The sequence below is a fragment of the Ovis aries genome, chromosome 20 (assembly GCF_016772045.2).
Source record: "Ovis aries strain OAR_USU_Benz2616 breed Rambouillet chromosome 20, ARS-UI_Ramb_v3.0, whole genome shotgun sequence".
NCBI classification, from domain to species: Eukaryota; Metazoa; Chordata; class Mammalia; order Artiodactyla; family Bovidae; genus Ovis; species Ovis aries.
In genome coordinates this window covers 8,520,245-8,534,726 of record NC_056073.1, presented here as the reverse complement: position 1 = coordinate 8,534,726, position 14,482 = coordinate 8,520,245, and the positions used below count along the sequence as shown (strand labels likewise).

General features: G+C 39.9%; 1 protein-coding gene across 1 annotated transcript in view; it reads left to right on the top strand.

Moving 5' to 3' along the window:
• Positions 1–14,482, top strand: part of NUDT3 (nudix hydrolase 3) — a 114,825-nt gene that overhangs the window by 73,160 nt on the left and 27,183 nt on the right. The window lies entirely within an intron of this gene.

Genomic DNA, 14,482 nt, shown 5'->3' with positions numbered 1-14,482 from the left:
GAAACAGTATAATCTGAACTGGACTCTTGTTATGGGGGCTTTTAAGTGCACCCTCTCACATTCTGTGGTGCTATTAGTGTAGCCGGTTTACTTGATTTAGTAATTGAGCTTGGTGACCACTTCAGCTTCCTATTTTTCTCATTTTAAAAGTAATACATGTTCCTAGCAGAATGAAAAACCTGTAAGTACAAAAATGACAGTATGTTGCTTTAGTTCTGTGGCTGATTTTTTTTTCTCCAGCTGTTTAATTATGAAATTTTACATACATGTAAGTTGATGCTTTTGAACTGTGGTGTTGGAGAGGGCTCTTGAGAGTCCCTTGGACTGCGAGGAGATCCATCCAGTCCATCCTAGAGGAGATCAGTCCTGGGTGTTCATTGGAAGGACTGATGCTGACGCTGAAACTCCAGTACTTTGGCCACCTCATGCGAAGAGTTGACTCACTGGAAAAGACTCTGATGCTGGGAGGGATTGGGACCAGGAGGAGAAGGGGATGACAGAAGATGAGATGGCTGGATGACATCACCAACTCGATAGACATGAGTTTGAGTGAACTCCAGGAGTTGGTGATGGACAGGGAGGCCTGGCGTGCTGCCATTCATGGGGTCGCAAAGAGTCAGACACGACTGAGCGACTGAACTGAACTGAAGTATAATTTTAAAATAGTGAAACAAACAGTGTATCCCTTCTTCTAGATATAATATCTGTTGACTTGTTGCATATTGCCTTATCTCTCTGTGTTTATATCCATACCCTTTTTTTGAGTATGCCATTTGAAAATAAATTGTAGCTGTCATGGCACATTACCTCAGAATTCTGTTCTTTATTTAGCATGCATCTCTTTAAGGCCAGTCCCTCACATTACTACATACCATTGTTGCACCTGAGAATTCATAATAATTCCATAATGTCATCTAATATTTACTCCATATTCGAATGTCCCCAGTTATCATGAAAAGTCTATTATACCTGTTTGTTTTCTCACACATTGCAGTTGGTGGTATGCCTTTTCAGGCTCTGTGCTATGATAGAGATATATTTATACCATAAATAGAACCATACACTAAGCCTTTCCACACCCTGCTCACCGTAATGGTGACTTTTTAACAGTCTAGCAACATTGTCTAATAGAATGTCTCACATTCTGGTTTTGTTTGATTGTTTCTTTCAGGTGTCTTTTAATTTATTTCCTTTTCTTCTGTATTTCAAGCAACTTACTTAAAGCAGTGTTATCTGGTAAAATTTTCTGAAGTGATCCATGTCTGCAATGTTCAGTGTGGTAGCCACTAGCCATATATGTCTGTGTAAACCAATAAAAATTAAAATTCAATTCCTTAGTCACACGCACGTTTCCACTTCAGGAGCTACATGTGGATCATGGCCACCATGTTAAACAGCACACAGATAGAGGCTTGATGAGATTGAGGAGAAGCGTTTTTGACGAGTTGCCACGTAGGTGATGTCATGTGCTTCCTAATGCTTAAGTCAGGAGGCACATCATCTCAGGCTGCCTTGCCATTAATGATAAAATGTTTGATCAGGTAATAATTGACAGTTTGTTGTAGAAGTAGATTTCTCCTTATGCAGCAAAACTGGTAAGTAATCTGTTGAACAATTCTTCCAGGCTATATGAATGTACTCTGTCTCCCAACAGCCCAACAATCTTTCAGATAATAGTTTTAGCATCTACTGCTGAGCCTTGCAGAAGGCGATGGCAGCCCACTCCAGTACTCTTGCCTAGAAAATCCCGTGGATGGAGGAGCCTGGTGGGCTGCAGTCCATGGGGTCGCAAAGAGTTGGACACGACTGAAGCGACTTTGCAGCAACAGCAGCTGAACCTTACCAAATCAGATGATATAGCGGAGACTGAAGAACAGTGGTTTTCTAACTCTTTTTTTTCTAAGATGAAATTCTTTAAAGGAAAGTTCTCTTCTTCCTCCCTCCCCCCTTTTCCCTTATTTTAAATAACCCCACTGAACTAATAGATTTTCCTATTTTTTTTTCCTATTATATTACAAGCAGTTACTGTCTTTATTCTCTTTGCTTTAATTATCCCAAATTTGACCAGTGTTTACCCTTTCAGGTAGCCTCCTGTGTACTTTTGACACAGCCCTTTCATTGTTTGAGTACTTCTTGCCCTGTAATGCAATAAGGTATTCCAGGCTCACCTTTTTGTTGTTGTTGTTATTTGTTGTTTAGGGGACTTTTAAATTCTATTTTGTTTTTATTCTTCCAGGCTCACCTTGAATTTTCCTGTCCCAGGCTTGTCAGCCATTTCTCCAGAGAATTCCCTTTTAGTGGAGAATGTTGTTTAGAAACCAAGGTTACGGTGCTGGGTTTGTTCACTGCTACTAGGGTGTCATTGCTGCTAGGCTCTTTTAGTAGATAGTAATAAAAAAACATATTTTAAAAGAATCATAATTTACATTTCAAATTTAACAACTTTTTCCCTAATATTTGTGTATCTTTTCCCTTAAGATACTGTTTCTTAACAGCATTCTGATAACATTGTTATTGGTTTCTAATAACATTATTTGTTTTCAGTTCAGTTCAGTCGCTCAGTCATGTCCAACTCTTTGTGACTCCATGAATCGCAGCACGCCAGGCCTCCCTGTCCATCACCAACTCCCGGAGTTCACTCAGGTTCACGTCCATCGAGTCCGTGATGCCATCCAGCCATCTCATCCTCTGTCGTCCCCTTCTCCTCCTGCCCGCAATCTCTCCCAGCATCACAGTCTTTTCCAATGAGTCAACTCTTCGCATGAGGTGGCCAAAGTACTGGAGTTTCAGCTTTAGCATCATTCCTTCCAAAAGAAATCCCAGGGCTGATCTCCTTTAGAATGGACTGGTTGGGTCTCCTTGCAGTCCAAGGGACTCTCAAGAGTCTTCTCCAACACCACAGTTCAAAAGCATCAATTCTTCGGCGCTCAGCTTTCTTCACAGTTCAACTCTCACATCCATACGTGACCACTGGAAAAACCATAGCCCTGACTAGATGGACCTTAGTCGGCAAAGTAATGTCTCTGCTTTTGCATATGCTATCTAGGTTGGTCATAACTTTTATTCCAAGGAGTAAGTGTCTTTTAATTTCATGGCTGCAGTCACCATCTGCAGTGATAAAGTCTGCCACTGTTTCCACTGTTTGCCCATCTATTTCCTATGAAGTGATGTGACCAGATGCCATGATCTTCGTTTTCTGAATGTTGAGCTTTAGGCCAACTTTTTCACTCTCTTCTTTCACTTTCATCAAGCTTTATCATTATTATAAATAATGTGACTGTCAGTTGCATTATTGATATTATCAGGAGAAGCTTTATAGAGACTGAGAATGTATTCTAAGCTGTATAATGTGAACCTTCTGGTTTCAGGAAGAGTACTGGTATGGGTAGAATAGAATAGCTCTTGGTACAATTTGGATTATTTAGGGATTGACTCTGTTGATTTGATTTGGTGGTAAATGAATGACAAGACCATTCGTAAAGACCATATTAAAGAGGAAGTAATTGGCACCAGCAAGAGAGTGTTACTTATTTTTTCTTTGTAAACCTAGATTATAGTTTGATTTACAGTGTACGTAATGTACTTTTTCTTTACCCTGTTTTGGGAAACCACTTTCAGACATGGAATTAGTAAAATGAATTAAGAAACATAACCGAAGAACTGGATAGGGAGGTTTTCATGTTGCTTCTGTGTAATCTTTGGCCTGTTTATTTTAGCCCTTTATTGTGTGGGTCAGTGTAGGCATTATATGGGTGGCCCCTTATATGGACAGGTAACCATTTTCTAACTCTCTTTGTACATTTTCAAATGACCGCTTAAATCAGAGTGGTTCTCAACCTTGTCAGGCTCAACACTTCCTTTCTATAGTAGATGAGTATTTTCCTACTTATGTATGTTTCTGTGTGTCTGTGTCTTCTCTATTAATGTTCATAGACAAGAAAGGAATTGAATTCTAGGTCCAAATAGTTAAAATGAGATTTCCCAGCCACATAATTGTGTGGCAAGACTTTGAAAAGTCACGTAGGGCAGCTCTTGGGCGAGATCAGTCTTCCTGTTACGCGGCATCTAGCTCTCCTGCTTTCTTCCTGTTGGTGCCACTTGTGCTCGTCCATCACTGTGACAAGCAAAAATGTCCTCATTCGTCTCCATAGTGCCCCTGGGGGCCGTTATATTTGTGGAGGGACTCTTACTTTGAATGGTCTGGAAGTTCTTTTGTCCCTGCCACCCCCAGATGCTAGTTTCTTACTCATTCTTAATTGGTAACTGTTGGTCAGCCTCTCACTATCGGTCTGGTTAGCTTTGGGACTGGTGTCCTGAACACCACAGATGGAGTAAAGGGAAAAAGCAGACTGTGACCATAGCAGGATGGCAGAGGCCCTTGACAGCCTGGTGGAGAGGCACTCAGAGTTGGGGAGGCTATAGGACCTGGGTGCCTCGGCGAGCATGGAGTGCAGCTCAGTGACGTGGACTCCTGGAACAGAGATGGGAAGAAACTGACTGTTGTTCTTCCCTTGGCTTTACTACAGTGAGCGAGGGAAATATCTCGCTGGTCATCAAATAAGTGCAAATTAAAATAAACCAGAAAAAAAATTAAAATAACCCAATGTCTTGATCTTATCAAGTTCGACAAGATTTTGAAATTTTATTCTATTGATGGTGATTAAGGAATAGGCAGTATATTTTAAGAGTCTTAAAAATGTCTGTCTGTACTATTTGGAAACTGTACACCAGTCATTCCAGCTGCTTTCCATTTCAGGACATGCCACAGACCTGACAGTGCATATGGTTTCCTCCAGCTGGAGAATCTGCCCTGTCCCCTTGCTACCTGGGCACATCTCTTTGAGTTCTCTGCTCGGCTACTACATTTTATGAATGCTTTCATGACTTCTATAAATGTTTTTTCCATTATAAGTTTTAAGTATATTTTCCCCATATATTCTCAATGTGGACATTTTGAAAAACAGAAAAATAAATAAAAAGAACAAAATTGTAAATGTTCATATTCTCTGTTAGTAACATTTTGGTGTATTTTCTGTCAGCTTTCCTGCTTGATTATAGGCTTCTCAGTGGTATCCTCAAATATCAGACGTGAAAGTGAACTGGAAGGTTTAAAAATTTTTTTAATTAAAAAAAATCAAAGAGTTTTCTAACTTTTCTCTTCTCTGTCATTTTTGGTTATCCCAGCCCTTCTTCCTCTTCTCTTACCACAGGCTTAGAAGCCTTGACCAAGTCTTACAACTTTCTGTGCCTCTTGGTATATATCTGAGCCAAGCGTGTTGACTTCTAAGTATATGTAAAGGAATGCTTATTCACGAGTGCAAAGAAGCGTGTACTAAATGTTCATTGTAGCCTTTTGTATAATAGCAAAAAGTGGAAACAGTCTAAATGTCCATCAGTAGGAGAATGATTATATCAGTCGTGGCAGTTCGTATTATGTATTATCCAGCAGCAGTTTAAAGAAGATAAAGGAAATCTGTATATCCCAACTTGGCAAGTCCTCTGAGATGCTTAGTTAAATGAAGTTTTAGTTACTTTGGGGTGGGGACTTCGTGATGGTCCAGTGGTTGAGACTTCATGCTTCCACTGCAGGGAGCATGGGTTTGATCCCTGGTCAGGAAGTCCTTGCATGCTGCATGGTGTGCCAAAAAAAATAAATAAAATCACTGGAGAGAGGATGACCATATAAGAAAATAAATAACTGTTGGGGAAGGAAATTGAACTGAGGGGAAGCCCCTGGAAATTTTCTTTTGTCTAACTCACTCACTCTCTTGTTTTTTAATTTTAGTTTTTTTACAACCCCAGAGTCTGGGGAGAAATGTGAACAGATCAAATAGTTGTAAAAGTCAGTTTTTAAAGTGCTTAACGGCATAGCTATGATCCCCCAAGGAATTCTAAGGGCTCAGAAAGATTAAAGTTAGAACTGCTGAAATTTTGTTCTGTACTGTCTTCTCCTTGAGTCCAAGGAAATGAAAGCAAAGCCATTTCTGGGGGGCAAATGGCAAGGCTTCAGTTACATTTTTTGTTTTTATTTTCACTTTTGATGCAGGCTTATTTTTAGCTTTGAAACGCTCTTAGCATTTGAAGAATTTTTTAAATTAGAATGATGGTGAAGGTAACGTTATTGGGCCAAGGGATGGTTCATATGGAGATCATCAAGACCATTTACTGTTTCCAGATGACTCAGTTAATTCTTAAAGGAGTATGGCTAGAAGTAATCCATGAAGAATCATCAAATGCGCTAGTCTTGAGAGTATCGCAACTGGGTAGATTTATGTGAACTCTTTTTTTTGGTGATGCTGACACAGTTGTATACTTAGAAACTGTTACATTGCTGCTTCACAAAACTTAAAACAATAATCATGTTATCTCATAGTTTCCATGAGACGTGAATTCAGACAAAGTGCAACAGGGGTGACTTATCCATGGTATCTGGCGCCTCAGCAGGAAGAATCAAAAGACTAGGAACAGAACACTATTGGGAAAAAAAGCTTAAATAACTTTTTCTGTTAGGCTTCCAGAACACCACTGTTTTCTGACTTTTGTCCTCCATCTGAGTGTCTGCTGATCCTTCCTGAAGGTTGAATGTCCTGAAGTTCTTCCTTTTCTTTCTTTGATCTACTTCTTGTTGATCTTATCCAGTCTCAAGGATTTAAATACAGTAGGTGAGTGATTGGGTTAGTGGGTGGTTAGGTTGGTAGGTGGATGGATGACCCATTTATCCCTAAGCATTGTTAATCTGCCTACTTGGCATTTCCATTGGGATGTCCAATAGGCATCTGAAACTCAAGATGTATAAAACCAAACCTATAAGCCAGTTATCTTCTCTATCTCAGTAAATGTCCACTTCATCTCCTCCTAGTTGCCTAACTCAAGAAAAACTAAGAGTCATCCTTGATTTCTTTTTCTCACACCCAATATTTAGTTCATTAGTCAATTCTGTTGGCCCTACCTTCAAAATACAAATATACAGAATCCTGCCACTTCTCGGCCATCTGTCTCTCTACCACCTTCGTCCAAGCCACCATCACCTGTCACCTCAGTTCCTCTTCTCCCCCCTGTACTCTTACCCTTGTAAGTTTATTTTCAGTACAGCATACAAAATGATTCTGTTTTAAAAACCTGGTCAGGTGATGTCACTTGAAGGCCTTTCAAGCTGAAGCCTAGAGTGGCCTGTGGCCTGGCTCCTCTGGCACTTCATCTCCACTCCTCTCTCTTGCCCACTTGCTTCACGCCTCGCCACAGCGCCCTCGCTGCTCCTCTGGCAGCAGACTTGCTGTTCCCCCTGCCTCATCAGCATGCACACCTGCACATTCTTAGACAGTGAATCGGGAGGAGAGAGATCCATCCTCCTGGTTTTTCCCTTCCCAATGGTTTATATAGCAATGGCCTTCTGTTGGTGAAGAAATGCCATAGTATTGAAGATGGGAGAGTAACAGTTTCAAAACCAGCTATAATGTGTTTGTACTTAACCAGCAGGTCTATACATTTATATCTGTGCCAAATGAAATATTTTTCCCATCAGTCTACCTGCCATAATGCTCATTTAGAGCTCTTCCATACTAAACAGTCCTGTCGTTTAGACAGAGTGGCAGTGACTCATTTCATTTGGCTTGGTTTTCCTTTTTCTTTACTCTTGTTTCAGGGTTGAGGAGTGACTTGAGGACATAAGTGGGCAGACTTAGGATGCCATCTGAACAGCCTCCTTTATCACTCAAGAGCTAAAGGGCTCTGTGGCAGGCCCCAGAACAGATATGGTTTTGGTTTCAAAGTAAGTCATAAAATCAGTGAAAAGGGCTGAACTTTTGAAGTGGTTTTTTAGAATGGAGAGTAAGGCAGTTAAAGAAGGAAAGAGTATTATTTTCAACCAAGAGAGTTCCTCCGTGACATACTTTCACTGAGATTTATGAGAGCTGAAAGAAAGATGATCAACTATTTATGGCTCCATGACCAGCAAAGTTCTGGGTGTGAGACTGAACGAGGACCTCGCTGAGAAGGTCTTTAGGTTGCAAGTGGGCCTGTCTATGTAGGGACTATGATGTTAAGTGGAGTTTATTTTTATAGGATTATAGAATCACATTGTTGAAAAGAACATCAAGAGGTTATCTGGTTTAAATACGCACTTTTGGTGAAACAGAACTAAGCCTTTACACCTTTCAAGCCTTCATTTTTTTTTTTAATGTGTTTTTGAAAGATACTAACTCTTGTAACTTTATCTAAAAGATACTGAGTCTTGTACTTTATCTAAATTTACCTTTAATGCCATCCAACAATGAATTAACTACTATACACCTATTAGAATGGCTAAAATTTTAAAATGTATGCCATTTCAGCAGTAGATTGAGAGTAAGAAATGCAGTTGTGGTTTCTCGCTGCTTTCAAATAAACTGTTCATCTCTGTTGAGTCAATTAAATATATGTAGTTTTAAATGTTTCAGGAAGAGAAGATCCCTTTTATAGTGATACTTGGAAACATGAAGTTTTTTGTGTGATTTCAAACTGAAATTGCCACTTCTACCTTTAAAACCTAGATTACGGTTAAGAAAATTGAGGTGTCAGGCAAAGGATCACTTAAAATTGCTAGACCAGCTTTTCTTAACCCTCTCCTTTTTAAAGCCAGTCCTTACACTGTTTCCGCTGCCCGCCCCCCCCCCCGCCCCCCAAAGATACTCAGGTAGTTTAGAGGGCAGATTTATGTAAAACACCTCAGCTATTGCAAAACAAAAAGTAACTCAAGATCCCATTTATCTTGCCTGCCCTCCAAAAGGTGTCCTAATTTATTCTCTCAGCGGTAGAGATGAGGAGGGCATTAGTATGGTGGGTGTATGGACTGTGGAGTCAAAGACATTTACATCCAAATCCTGGTGCTGCTGCTTAACTGCATGGCATTGGCAAATTGTTTATCATCTCTAATCATCAGATTTCTTTTCTGGAACATAGGAAGCATGATAATACCTACTTCATAGATAGACATTTAAGTAAGAACTCAAATACTAGGTCTTATTATTATTACTGGGAAAGACGAGTGATTTGACCTGAATCACACAAAAGAGCAGGAGAAGGAAATGGAAACCCACCCAGTACTCTTGCCTGGAAAATTACATGGATGGAGGAGCCTGGTAGGCTACAGTCCATGGGGTTGCAAAGAGTCAGATATGACTAAGCAACTAACACACACACATATACACACACACACACGCACACAGACACACACACACACACACACGAGCATAACCTGACCACTCAGAAGTGTTGGATTCCAAAGCCCGTGCACGCACCACCCATATTAAAGTCCTCATCTCTTCCCCTCCCTCTCCCGTTGCCCTCACTGGGAGGATGCTAGTGAGGTAATTGAACTGTATGAGCATTTTAGATTGCTTTAAATATATATTTAGGAAAGAAACTTGATTTATATTTTTGGCATTGGGTTTGTTGTTGCTTTTTTAAAAGTGCTCACCTGATTGAAAATATGGAGTTTTCTATGTTTTTTGAGGTGTCAGATCAAAGCAGAAAGGGGGGTGTTTTATTTTTCAATTTTATTTATCACTTTTAAATTTATTTATGGCTATGCTGGGTATTCACTGCTGCATGTGAACTTTCATTGAGGTGCTCCAGCTTCTTATTATGGGGTTCTCCTTGTGGAGCTTGGGCTCAGAGGTTGTGGTTTATGGGCTTAGTGGCCCCAAGGCATACGGAATCTTCCCAGACTAAGGATCAAATGTGTGTCACCTGCATTAGGCAGATTCTTATCCTCTGGACCACCAGGGAAGTCCCTCCACTATTTTATTATAACGTATTGCCACAGAAAGAATTTTATTGTAAGCATCCATATTCCAATTCCAAAGAAAGGTATTGCTAAAGAATGCTCAAACTATCGCACAATTGCACTCATTCACACGCTAATAAAGTAATGCTCAAAATTCTCCAAGCCAGACTTCAGCAGTACAGCAGTACGTGAACTGTGAACTTCCAGATGTTCAAGCTGGTTTTAGAAAAGGCAAAGGAACCAGAGATCAAATTGCCAACATCCACTGGATCATCAAAAAAGCAAGAGAGTTTGAGAAAAACATCTATTTCTGCTTTATTACCTATGCTGAAGATCTATCTAGTCAAGGCTATGATTTTTCCAGTAGTCATGTATAGATGTGAGAGTTGGACTGTAAAGAAAGCTGAGCGCAGAAGAATTGATGCTTTTGAACTATGGTGTTGGAGAAGATTCTTTAGAGTCCCTGGAATGCATGGAGATCCAACCAGTCCATCCTAAAGGAGATCAGTTCTGAGGGTTCATTGGAAGGACTGATGTTGAAGCTGAAACTCCAATAGTTTGGCCACCTGATGCGAAGAACTGACTCATTTGAAAAGACCCTGATGCTGGGAAAGATTGAAGGTGGGAGGAAAGGGGGACGACAATAGTATGAGATGGTTGGATGGCATCCCCGACTCAATGGACATGAGTTTGCGTAAACTCTGGACTTGGTAATGGACAGGGAGGCCTGGTGTGCTGCAGTCCATGGAGTTGCAAAGAGTCGGACACGACTGAGCGACTGAACTGAACTGATATACTCACTACAACATGCTACTTGGATGCAATCTCAAAAGTGACAGAATGATCTCTGTTTGTTTCCAAGGCAAATCATTCAGTCTCACAGTAATCCAGGCCTATGCCCTGACCAGTAATGCTGAGGAAGCTGAACGGTTCTATGAAGACCTACAAGAACTTCTAGAACTAACATCCAAAAAAGATTATAGGGGACTGGAATGCAAAAGTAGGAAGTCAAGAAACACCTGGAGTGACAGGCAAATTTGGCCTTGGAGTACAAGACGAAGCAGGTCAAGGGCTAATGGATTTTGCTAAGAGAACGCACTGGTCGTAGCAAGCACCATCTTCAACAAAACAAGAGGAGACTCTACACGTGGACATCACCAGATGGTCAATACTGAAATCAGATTGATTATATTATTTGCAGCCAAATATAGAGAAGCTCTATACAGTTAGCAAAAACAAGACTGGGAGCTGACTGTGGCTCAGATCATGAACTCCTTATTGCCAAATTTAGACTTGAATAGAAGAAAGTAGGGAAAACCAGTGGACCATTCGTGTATGACCTAATCAAATCCCTATGATTATACAGTGGAAGTGACAAGTAGATTCAAGGGGTTAGATCTAATAGACACAGTGCCTGAAGAACTATGGACAGAGGTTTGTGACGTTGTACAGGAGACAGTGATCAAGGCCATCCCCAAGGAAAAGAAATGCAGAAAGGCAAAATGGCTGTCTGAGGAGTCCTTACAAATAGCTATGAAAAGAAGAGAAGCTAAAGGCAAAGGAGAAAAGGAAAGATATACCCGTTTGAATGCAGAGTTCCAAAGAATAGCAAGGAGAGATAAGAAAGCCTTCCTCAGTGATCAATGCAAAGAAATAGAGGAAAACAACACAATGGGAAAGACTAGAGATCTCTTCAAGAAAATTGGAGATAACCAAGGGAACATTTCATGCAAAGATGAGCACAATAAAGGACAGAAATGGTATAGACCTAACAGAAGCAGAAGATATTATGAAGAGGTGGCAAAAATACACAGAAGATCTGTACAAAAAAGATCTTAATGACCCAAATAGCCACAATGGTGTGATTACTCACCTAGAGCCAGATATCCTGGAATGTGAAGTCAAATGGGCCTTAGGAAGCATCACTGAGAACAAAGCTAGTGGAGGTGATGGAATTCCTATTGAGCTATTTCAAATCCTGAAAGATGATGCTGTGAAAGTGCTGCACTCAATATGCCAGCAAATTTGGAAAACTCAGCAGTGGCCACAGGACTGGAAAAGGTCAGTTTTCATTCTAATCCCAAAGAAAGGCAGTGCCAAAGAATGCTCAGACTGTCGCACAGTTGCACTCATCTCACACGCTAGTAAAGTAATGCTCAAAATTCTCCAAGCCAGACTTCAACAGTACATGAACCATGAACTTTCAGATGTTCAAGCTGGATTTAAAAAAGGCAGAGAAACCAGAGATCAAACTGCCAACATCCGCTGGATCATTGAAAAAGCAAGAGAGTTTCAGAAAAACATCTACTTTTGCTTTTTTGACTAAGCTAAAGCCTTTGACCGTGTGGATCACAACAAACTCTAGAAAATTCTTAAAGATGGAAATACCAGACCACCTGACCTGTCTCTTGAGAAGTCTGTATGCAGGTCAGGAAGCAACAGTTAGAACTGGACGTGCAACAACAGACTGATTCCAGATCAGGAAAGGAGTATGTCAAGGCTGTATATTGTCACCCTGCTTATTTAACTTATATGCAGAGTACATCATGAGAAATGTCGGGCTGTATGAAGCATAAGCTGGAATCAAGATTGCCAAGAGAAATATCAATAACCTCAGATATGTAGATGACACCACCCTTATGGCAGAAAGTGAAGAGGAACTAAAGAACCTCTTGATGAAAGTGAAAGAGGAGAGTGAAAAAGTTGGCTTAAAACTCAACCTTCAGAAAACAAAGATCATGGCATCCAGTCCCATCACTTCATGGCAAATAGATGGGGAAACAGTGGAAACAGTGACAAACTTTATTTTTGGGGGGCTCCAAAATCACTGCAGATGGTGACTGCAGCCATGAAATTAAAAGACGCTTGCTCCTTGGAAGAAAATCTATGACAAACCTAGACAGCGTATTAAAAAGCAGAGACGTTACTTTGAACAAAGTGCCAACAAAAACCATAGTCTAGGCTATGGTTTTTCCAGTAGTCATGTATGGATGTGAGAGTTGGAACATAAAACTGAGCGCTGAAGAATTGATGGTTTTGAACTGTGGTGTTGGAGAAGACTCTTGAGAGTCCCTTGGGCTGCATGGAGATCCAACCAGTCAATCCTAAAGGAAATCAGTCCTGAATATTCACTGGAAGGACTGATGTTGAAGCTGAAACTCCAATACTTTGGCTGCCTGATGCGAAGAACCAGCTCATTGGAAAAGAGCCTGATGCTGGGAAAGATTGAAGGCGGGAAGAAAAGGGTACGACAGAGGATGAGATGGTTGGATGGCATCACCTACGGGATGAGTTTGAGTAGGCTTCCGGAGTTGGTGATGGACAGGGAGGCCTGGTGCGCTGCAGCCCATGGAGTCACAAAGAGTTGGACACGACGGAGCAGCTGGACTGACTGACTGACCAGTAGCACCGTACTTGCTTTGTCACATAACTTTTTTCTGTTATTGAAACCTTAACAAATAACCAGTACAAAACAACAAAAGGTCATTTATATTTCCATCACCTAAAGATAGCCTTTGTTAACGTCTTAATAATTTTTTGTACATGCTTACACATCTATAAATATGTGTTTATCTTTTTAAAAATGGTATTGGAATTTACCCATTTCATTAGCTCATTATATTGTGGACATTTTTTTTGTGTGTGGTAATAGATATACATGTGAATAATTACTGAAAGATGATATATAATATATGTGAGCATTTAGTTTGATTCTAATTTTTCATTATTCTGGACTTTATTCCAGTACTTCCAATAAAATTTTGAAGAGGGATGGTGGAAGGGAGCGTCCTTGCCTTGTTGCTGATCTTAGTTGGAAGACTTTTAGTTTCTCATTCATTTTGATATTAAGTGTAGATTTTTTTTAGATGTTCTTTATCAAGTTTTGTCAAGTTCATTTACTGAGAGATTTTTAAATCATAAATAGGTGAACTCTTCCATGTGGTTTTTCTGCATCTGTCGATAAGATGATGTGATTTTTCTTCCTTTAGCATGTTGATGTGATGGATTACATTAATTGATTTTTATATGGAACAAGCCCTGCATACATGGGGTAAATCCCAGTTGCTTGTGGTGTGTACTTTTTAAAAAAAAAATTGTTAGATACCAGTTTCTAATATTTAGAGGGTTTTTATTACACCTGTGTTCATGAGAGATATTGCCTGTCGCCTATATTCTTTTCTTGTAATGTCTTTGGTTTTGTTATTAGGGTAGTGATGGCTTCATAGAATGAGTTTTGGAAGTATTTTCTCTGCTTCTGTCTTCTGGAAGAGAATTGATAATGATTTCCTCCTTAAATGTTTGGTAAAATTCTTCAGTGTATCCATCTGGGCCTGATGCTTTCTGTGTTGAACGGTTATTGATTATTCAGTTTCTCTTATAGGCCTTGGTAGGTCATCTGTTGTGTGAGTTTTGGCAGATTATGTCTTTCAAGGAAATGGTCTATTTCATGTAGGTTATTAAATTGTGGATATAGTATTTCTTGATTTATTCCTTTATTATCCTTTTGATGTCCATGGGATTTGTAGTGGTGTCCTCAATTTAATTTTTGATATTAGTTATTTGTCTTCTTTTTCCTTGGTTACCCCTGTTAGAAACTTGTTGTTTGTATTGATCTTTCCAAAGATTGAGCTTTTAGTTTTGTTGTTTTTTTCTCCATTGATCTTCTGTTTTAAAATTCTGCTCTAATTCTGTTGCTTATTTTCTTTTGCTTTATTTGGA